A 9,103-nucleotide genomic window follows, 5' to 3' on the forward strand; every position below is an offset into this window, starting at 1 on the left:
GCAGAACATTGCACTCACAATGGCCATAGGATTGACTTTGATGGCACGAAACTATTGTGCTGCGTCAATGGCTTTTAGGACTGCCTGGTGAAGGAAGCCATTTTAATAAAGTTAGAGGAAAAGAATTTTAACAAAGACGAAGGTTTCGCTCTAAGTAAGAACTGGAATTCAATTGTAAACAAAGTGGGAGAGTGGAAACCTGATTGGGTGAGCACTACCAACAAGGAAGGGCAGAGTATAGGGGTATAAATTCCGCAGGATCAGATATGCCCAGGCATCATCCCTGATGAAGATAGCAGAATTAGTCATCGAATCATCAGTTATAATCAATACTTGTACCTGGCTGGAAGCCCGAGATAAGTTTATTTGTACACACACGATTATTAATTACTGAACCTTGCAGGTAGGTAAAAAGAAACTTTTATATAATTGTGGGATTAATATTTATTTGGCTATGATAAACAAAATAATGTTTTACATATGTATTCAAAAAAAGTGATGATAAATACATTTCTTAAAAAATCTTCCCAAACTTTCACTCTTTTTGCTGTTAACCTTCATTTATACAATCTTTCATCTTGGAAGAACATCATTTCTGATTTGTCCTGGATTTTATCACAGCCAATCAGATGCATGAGTTTTTAACAATGACATCACAATAGCTGATCTCTGAGGCAGACATCATTACACACCAACTGCACGGAACAGCCCAATGATGACTCGTCAATACAACCCGTAAAATTCAGATTAGAATGCTTTTGCAATTACCAAGGCTTACGTAAGGAAAGTAGTCACTCCACTGATGCAGAGCTAAATTTGCATCTAGTATGCTCTACTTTGTGTCCACCCTATTACTGCACCAAATGTAGCCAGGGATTTTTCAAAACGACATTAATTGTTAACAGTGAACACTACTTCCGAATTTCAGTTCTGTTTAATATTAATACAGGAATCCTGCAAAATAGTAAATAGTTAAAAAGAAACAAAATAACATCAATAACAATGTCATGATTGTTGCCAAAACAAGAGATTCTGCAGATGTTGGAAACACACACAAAATCAAAGTTCAAATTCAAAGTAAATTTATTATCCAAGTACATTTACGTTGCCATATACAGTAGAACCTTCAGATTCAGTTTCTTGCAGACATTCGTAGTAGATACTAAGAACCACCACAGAATCAATAAAAAAACTGCACAAGGACAAACAACCACTGTGCAAATACAATAATAATAATAATAATAATAATAATAGTAGTAGTATATAAATAAGCAATACATATCAAAAACCTGAGATGAAGAGTCCTTGAAAGTGAGTCCATAGGTTGTGGGAACAGTTCAGTGTTGGGGTGAGTGAAGTTATCCCCTCTGGTTCAGGAGCCTGATAGTTGAGGGGGAGTAATGCTGGAGGTAAGCAGCAAGTTAGGCAGCATCTATGGAAGGGATTAAACAGTTAATGTTTTGGGCTGAGATCCTTCGTCGCGACTCTAGTATCCGTTAAGAATGGTCTCAGCCTGAAACATTGACTGCGTACTTCCCTTCCATAGATGCTGCCTGACTTGATAAGCTCTTCCAGCATTCAGGGTGTGTGGCTCAAAACTATTGCTGGTATTTTTGCTGGCGATCTTGTAAATGCTATTGATTTGGTGGAGTTTGTGCTTCAGGGGGTGCGAGGAAACTGAATGAACAGTAACAAAAATACCTTAATTAAAACCAGGAGCTTCAGCATTCTTAGCATTTTATCTAGGCACTGGTTTCCTCATACCAAGAAGTTCAGCAATGGCATCTGGAGAGTTTTCCCAATGATCTCATGTGTAATGTATGTAACAAAGAAGCAGATGGATTGTCTTAGATCCACCCTGTTGCCCCAGCTCAGAGATGCAAGGTCTGTCCATTCACCCTAACCTGGCTAAGCTGACCCGTCATACCTGCGTGATGCCCCGCCATTGGAGCTACCTTATGAGGCAGCAGCTTAGTTGAGACAGCTGTTCAGAGGATCTGGCCCTCAACAGTAAGGAGCTGTAAAATATAATGAAATCATTACAAATAATTACAATTATTTATATTCCTTAAATGAACTAAGTACCTATTAAGATGAACTAAAACAAGTGAACCACTTAACTGAACTTACCTACTCGCTTGGAGATTCCTGTACTGTACATTGCTGGCATAAAGCTGTGGAGCTGGGTGTGAACTACATTCGTCCCCTCTGTTCTGTTAGCTGGTGCCCCATACTGCATTCAGATATGAATCTCTGATGGAGTGGGAGGCCGGCTGCATGGATATTTTGCATTTCAATGTGTAAGCTTGGAAGTTGGAGACAAGATGAAGAGCTAAAAGTAGGTACAATTCAGCCCCTGGATTTGCATGGTAATTAGAAGACAAAAGCAGATGTTTAAGTCTAACAGGTTGGTATTGGCAATCTTCCTTCACACAAATTGTAGTCTTCAGTTTATGCATCCATTATGTTTCCATATTTGTATCCCTTTCCTTCAAACCTTGGCATAAAAAAAACAATTTTTCAGTACTCTGCTCTCCAGTATTCTTTCCCCTATGATATTTACAAACTGTTGTTCCAGCCCCAAAAAGGAATTTACCTTGTCTTACATTTTTTATATTTCAATCAAGTTAGCCTTTAATATACTTGTTCCAGTGAAAGAGATCCCCACATTTTCAAGCCCTTCCTCCCGTCCATCTGTATCCTGTAATGTGTCTTAATCCCTTAAATTTTCTCGTATAGTTCACAGCCCAAAGCTGTCCAAAGCACTTTAATAGTGATGTTGCAAATAAATAAAGAATATCAAGTGGACAGTATGACACTCAGAACTATTTTCTTTGATTAAATTATCTCACAAAGAGTTGAAAGTAGTGAGCTCATCTTGAGTCCAATATACATAAAGCAGTAAAAGAGTAAATTGTACAAACAATGGTGCTATTGTGAATGGCATTCATCATTCATTGTTGGCAGCACTTCAAGAATTTCTGTCATAATTTAACAGTGTCTGAAGTATTTCAGTCTTCTTTGGACTAGGTTTCAGCTCCTGTCTTACCCAGTTCCGAGCTCTGAGGGCTGCATCATTACAAGAGAGCTTCATATTCTTTTGTCAGTGATTACAGTTTAAACATGCTTTAAACTGAACTATTTTAAGAGAGTAGAGGGGGCATCTTCATACGTTAAACGTTTAGATTTTAAATATTTAGGGTTTGGGAATGGTGAGGTGCCCACCAAGTTTAGACCTATAATGGTTACTCATTCTATACATTATAAGCATAAGTTGGCTTCTCCCTGAAATCAGGTAGGACTTTAAAAGCTGTGAGGTTTTCACTTTTTCAACTGCTGCAGCAGCAACGTAACTCAAACACTTCTTTGTATTAGAGAAATGTCAGACTATGTACAGTAATCCAGTAATCAGAAAACATAACATTTAAAGAAATGAGTGTTGGTAAAGGCAGAAATAACTTTTGCACTGAAATAGCCCACAGGGTAAATTAGCAGTTTACTAGATAGATGAAAGCCGAGGGATTCTGGGTCAGCTAAAATTTCAAAAATGATGGAAAAATGCTAAAATTGGGACAGTTTTTAACCCACAACCCACATTCTAATAGACTTTGATCAGAAGGCTTTGGCCTATTTGGCTTTTTGAAAGGAATCATTAGCAAAAATAGAAGGACATGGTATGTTTTCATGAAGGATTGAAAGGCATTTATGTCCCGAAGATTGTGGGTTTCATTGTATACAAATCATTGAAAGTTAATAGATAGTTTCAACAAGCAATTAGGAGCCAAATATCTTGTCTTTTATTGCAAGTTGATTTAGGTACAAGAATAAAATTGTTCTGCTCTCAATATATGTAGCTCAGATGAGATTACATCTAGAATATTATATCCAGGAATGATCTCCCTACATAAGGAAACATATGCTTGTGATAAAAGTGACAGGAATTTTATAAGAGGCCTGACCCAAAAGCAGAGCATTGAAGACAATTCAACGGTGAATTATACTTTAATAGACTGCAAAATAACAAGCCTCGAGGTGCCACAAAACAGGAGAGAACAGAAATCAAGATTCACTGTAGGCCAGGAGAGTGAAAGCTGGGAGCAACTGGCTGAGGCCAGCTTGTTCAATGAGTGAGCAAGGACTGTGGCTGAGAACTGGGCTGCAGGTGATGAGTCTGGAATGAGCGGCAAGTAATTGGCATGAACATTGATTTCTCAAACTTCCAGTAATGCTCCACACCCCCCCTTTTACCATTTCCCATCCCCTTGTCCCTCTCTCATGTTATCTTCTTGCCCACCATCGCCTCCCTCTGGTGCTCCTCCACCCCCTCTTCTTTCTTCCATGGCCTTCTGTTTCTTTCACCACTCAACTTCCTAGCTCTTTGCTTAATCCCTCACTCCCCAAGTTTCACCTATCGCCTGGTGATTCTCCCTCCCCTCCCCGCCACTTTTCAAATCTACTCCTCAGCTTTTTTCCTCCAGTCCTGCCGAAGGATTTCAGCCCAAAATGTCGACTGTATTTTTTCTATAGATGCTGCCTAGCCTGCTGAGTTCCTCCAGCATTATATGTGTGTTGTGCGGATTTCCAGCATCTGCAGATCTTCTCTTGTTTGTGGCAGGTAAATCCTCTTAGTTGGGTGGAGACTGGGAGTGCAGGGCTGACATGAGCACCCCGCCCTCCGCACCGAGGAGGGAGCACAAGGCTAGCCAGAAGCAGGAGATGAATTATGGAACCCCAGTCTGACACAGTGTCCTGAGGGAAACCGTGGAGGAGAACTACATTTTGGAGAACCAGGTCTGCCATTTCAGTGGCTGACAGAAGCTTGGGGAGGGGAATGAAGTGGGTCACCTTGAAGAACTGGTCCACCACTGTCATGATCACCATGGCCCCATCAGAAGGTGGCAAACCCATGATGAAATCCATGCCAATGTGGGATCAGGAGGGGCTGTATGAGCCCAGAGGCCCACTGGTTGGAATAATTGGATTCGGGCACACTGAGGACAGGCAGCAATGAACTGACATATGTCTACAATCATGGTGGGCCACCAGAACTGGCATCACAGAAAATACAGAGGCATTTTTGTGTACCGGGATGGCTGGAGAGGAGTGAGGAGTTGTCCCACTGGAGTGTGTCATAGCATATGTCCGTCAACACCTACATACGGTTGCCAGGTGCTTCACCTAGAGTGGCCTTGTGCTGTAGGCTGTGGCAGATCTTGTTCTCAAAAGTCCCCAAAGATTAGGATGAGGATCTGAGAGGAAGGAATAATGGGCCAAAGGTTGGTGGGTCAAATTGTCGTGACAGGTCATCCGCCTTTGTATTCCTGGAACTGGGTCAGCAGGAGATGGTGAAGTTGAATTGTTTGAAGAAGAGGACATGGCAGGCCTGATGTTGGTTGAGTTGGTGGGCCTTTGTTTGGATATGAGGTTCTGGTGGTCAGTCCAGATCATTTCTCATCGTGGCAGTAGAGGAGGCCATGGACTGACATGTTGGAATAGGAATGGATGTAGAATTGAAATGGGTGGCCTCTGGGAGATCCCACTTTTTCTACCAGATGAAGCATGGATGACCTACACTCTATCCACCAGAAAAAGAGGGATCTCCCAGTGGCCACCTAATTCAATCCTACCTCCCATTCCCATTCCGACATGTCAGTGCATGACCTCTTCTACCTCTGTGATGAGGCAACTCACAGGTTGGAGGAGAAACACCTTATATTCCACCTGGGTAGCCTCCAACCTGATGGCATGAACACTGATTTCACGAACTTCTGGTAACTCCATCCCCGCCCCACCATTCCCTATTCCTGTTTCCCTCTCTCACCTTATCTCCTTACCTGCCCATCACCTCTCCCTGGTGCTCCTCCTTCCTCCTCCCTCTTCCCTTTTTTAAATGGCCTTCTACTCTCTCCTATCCTATTCCCCATTCTCCAGCCCTTTATCTCTTTCACCAAAGAAATTCCCAGATCTTTACTTTACCCCTCTCATTTTCACCTATCACCTACCACCTTGTACTTCTTCCTCCCCACCTTTTAAATCTGACTTCTCAACTTCCTTTTCAATCCCAATGGCCCGAAATGTCGACTGCTTTCTCTTCTCCATAGACGTTGCCTGGTCTGCTGAGTTCCTCAGCATTTTGTGTGTGTTGCTTGGATTTCCTCGTATTAAAGTTACAAGAGGTCCAGGTGCAATGTTTGGAAAACTATCTCACAGGCAAAGAGGCCATTTCAAACCAAACCTGAATCAACGGAGGATGTCCAGCAGTTGTGGCAGGGTTTGAGTACAATCATCTCTCATAAAGTTAAATCAAACAACGTAGGAGATGGGTGGGCTTGATTTCCAGATTAGTTCAATGCCTTCTATGCTCACTTTGACTGTCAGAACATGGTGGAACCATCATGAACTCCCACATTCCCCGATGATCCTGTGATGACAGTCTCTGAAGCTGATGTGTGTGCGGCCATTAGGAGGGTGACCCGACGAAAAGCATCCAGCCCAGATGGCATACCTGGCCAAGTACTACAGATCTGTACAGAAAAACTGGCTGGTCTGTTCACTGAGATCTTACACCTCTAGCTTTGGCAGTGTATGATCTCCACCTTCTTCAAGCAGGCTTCGATTAAACCAGAGCCAAAGAAGAAGGTGGTAACCTCCCTGAATGACGATCATCCAGTAGCGCACTTACATTGGGATGATGAAGTGCTTTGAGAGGGTGGTGATGAAACATATCAGCTCCTACCTGAGAAGTGACTTGGATCCACTCCAACTTGCTTTGGCTTTTCACTCAACCCTGGAACAACTAGACATCAAAGATGCATACATTAGGAGACTCTTTATCAACCACAGTTCTGCATTCAAACTATCATCACTTCAGATCTAATTAATAAGCTTCTATACCTCTTTGTGTAATTAGATCCTTGCTTTTCTCACTTGCAGACCCCAGGCAGTTTGGATTGCCAACAGCATCTTCTTCACAATCTCCATCGACACAGGTGCACCACAGGACTGTGTGCATAGCCTCCTGCTCTACACCTATGACTGTGTAACTAAGCACAGTTCCAATGCCATTAGAAACATAGAAAACCTACAGCACAATACAGGCCCTTCGGCCCACAAGGTTGTGCCAAATATGTCCCTACCCTAGAAATTACTAGGCTTACCTATAGCTCTCTATTTTTCTAAGCTCCATGTACCTATCTAAAAGTCTCTTAAAAGACCCTATCGTATCTGCCTCCACCACCTTTGCTGGCAGCCCATTCCACGCATTCACTCCTCTCCGAGTAAAAAAACTTACCCCTGAAATCTCCTCCGTACCTATTCCCCAGCACCTTAAACCTGTGTCCTCTTGTGGCAACCATTTCAGCCCTGGGAAAAAGCCTCTGACTATCCACACGATCAATGCCTCTCACCATCTTATACACCTCTATCAGGTCACCTCTCATCCTCCTTTGCTCCAAGGAGAAAAGGCCAAGTTCAGTCAACCTATTCTCATAAGGCATGCTTCCCAATCCAGGTAACATCCTTGTAAATTTCCCCTGCACCCTTTCTATGGCTTCCATATCCTTCCTGTACTGAGGTGACCAGAACTGAGCACAGTCCTTCAAGTGGGGTCTGACCAGGGTCCTATATAACTGCAACTCCACACCATTTTAAAGTTTGCTGATACACCTCTGTCATATGCCAAGTCAAAGGTGGTGACGAATTAACATATAGGAGGGAGATTGAAATTCTGGCTGAATGGTGCCACAACAACTTCTTACTCATAGTCAACAAAACCAGGGAACTGATTATTTATTTCAAGTTGAGGAAACCTGAGTTCTATGAGCCAGTCCTCATTGGGGGATCAGAGGTGGAGAGGGTCAGCAACATTAAATTCATTGGTGTTATCATTTCAGATGATCTGTATTGCGCTCAGCAATTACGAAGAATTATGAAGAAAGCCCGGCAGTGTCTCTACTTCCTTGGAAGTTTAAGATTCAGCATGACATATAAAACTTTGACAATCTTCTATAGATGTGTTGTGCAGAGTATATTGCCTGGTTGCACCATGGCCTGGTATGGAAACACCAATGCCCTTGAACAGAAAAGCAAAGAAAAAGTAGTGGTTATGCTTCAGTCCATCATGGGTAGTCCACTCCACCACTGAGCACACCTACAAGGAGAGCTGTCGCAGAACAGCAGCATCTATCATTAGGGCCCCCCACCATCCAGGTTATGCTCTCCTCTCACTGCTGCCTCAGGGAGAAGGAACTGAAGCCTCAGAACTCACACCACCAAGTTCAGGAACAGTTATTACCCCTCAACCACTAACCACGTGAACCAACTCTTCACTCAATTTCACTTACCCCATCACTGAAATGTTCCCATAACCTATGGGCTCTTTTCCCAGGATTCTTCAACTCATGTTCTCTCTCTCTATATATATATATATGCTGGTTATTTGCCCTTTTGGGTGCAGTCTTTCATTGATGCTATCATGGTTATTGAATTTGCTGAGTATGCCCACAAGAACACAAGAAAATGAATCTCAGTGTTGTATATGGTGATGTATATATACTTTGATAATAAGTTTACTCTGAACTTTGGATGAGAGCATTGTTGGGTGAGTCGGTCTGGAGGAACTGGATGGACTCTTGGAGGAGGGCAGAGAGAGTGAGACTGGCTATGATTCTGTAACAAGGATCTGGTATGAGCTTGCCAGATAGAAAGCCCCTTGTCTCCATCTGGAGGGGCCGTCCCAGGAGCAGTGGGTGATCAGCAGGTCCACTGACCCTCGCTTAGATGGGGGGGGGGGGGCGGGGGGGGGGTTAAGGGAAATCTTCCTGAGTGCATGGGTTCTGGGGGTGTTGGTGATGAGGCTACTGCAGCCTGAAATGGTTCTGGGAACAGAACAGGGGGGGTCTGGCTAACGATCTGTAGGGTTGGTCCATAAGATATTTGTCAACACAGAAAGGCCGAATGATGATGGTGGGCAACTACTGGGTAATCAGCTCATCTTTCAAGCACTCTGAGAGGTCATGATGGCAATGGACCAGCAGTGATCCCACAGTCCAGCCTCACTCCTCCAGGAGGTTCCTGAATTCCACCATGTAACCCAGTACAGAGC

The 9,103-nt window shown here is 43.1% G+C and overlaps 1 long non-coding RNA gene across 2 annotated transcripts; it reads right to left on the bottom strand.

Moving 5' to 3' along the window:
* Positions 1-532: 532 nt before the first annotated feature.
* Positions 533-8,713, bottom strand: LOC140714585 (uncharacterized). Of its 2 annotated transcripts, none has more exons than XR_012095939.1 (4): positions 6,895-8,713; positions 6,737-6,796; positions 2,131-2,356; positions 533-2,018 (listed from the first exon to the last, which is right to left on the bottom strand). It is a non-coding gene; the product is annotated as an uncharacterized lncRNA (long non-coding RNA). The 2 variants fall into 2 exon arrangements; XR_012095938.1 differs by having other exon boundaries at positions 2,131-2,497.
* Between the last annotated feature and the right edge of the window lie 390 nt (positions 8,714-9,103).

The sequence above is a fragment of the Hemitrygon akajei genome, chromosome 22 (genome assembly GCF_048418815.1).
Source record: "Hemitrygon akajei chromosome 22, sHemAka1.3, whole genome shotgun sequence".
Lineage (NCBI taxonomy): Eukaryota > Metazoa > Chordata > Chondrichthyes > Myliobatiformes > Dasyatidae > Hemitrygon > Hemitrygon akajei.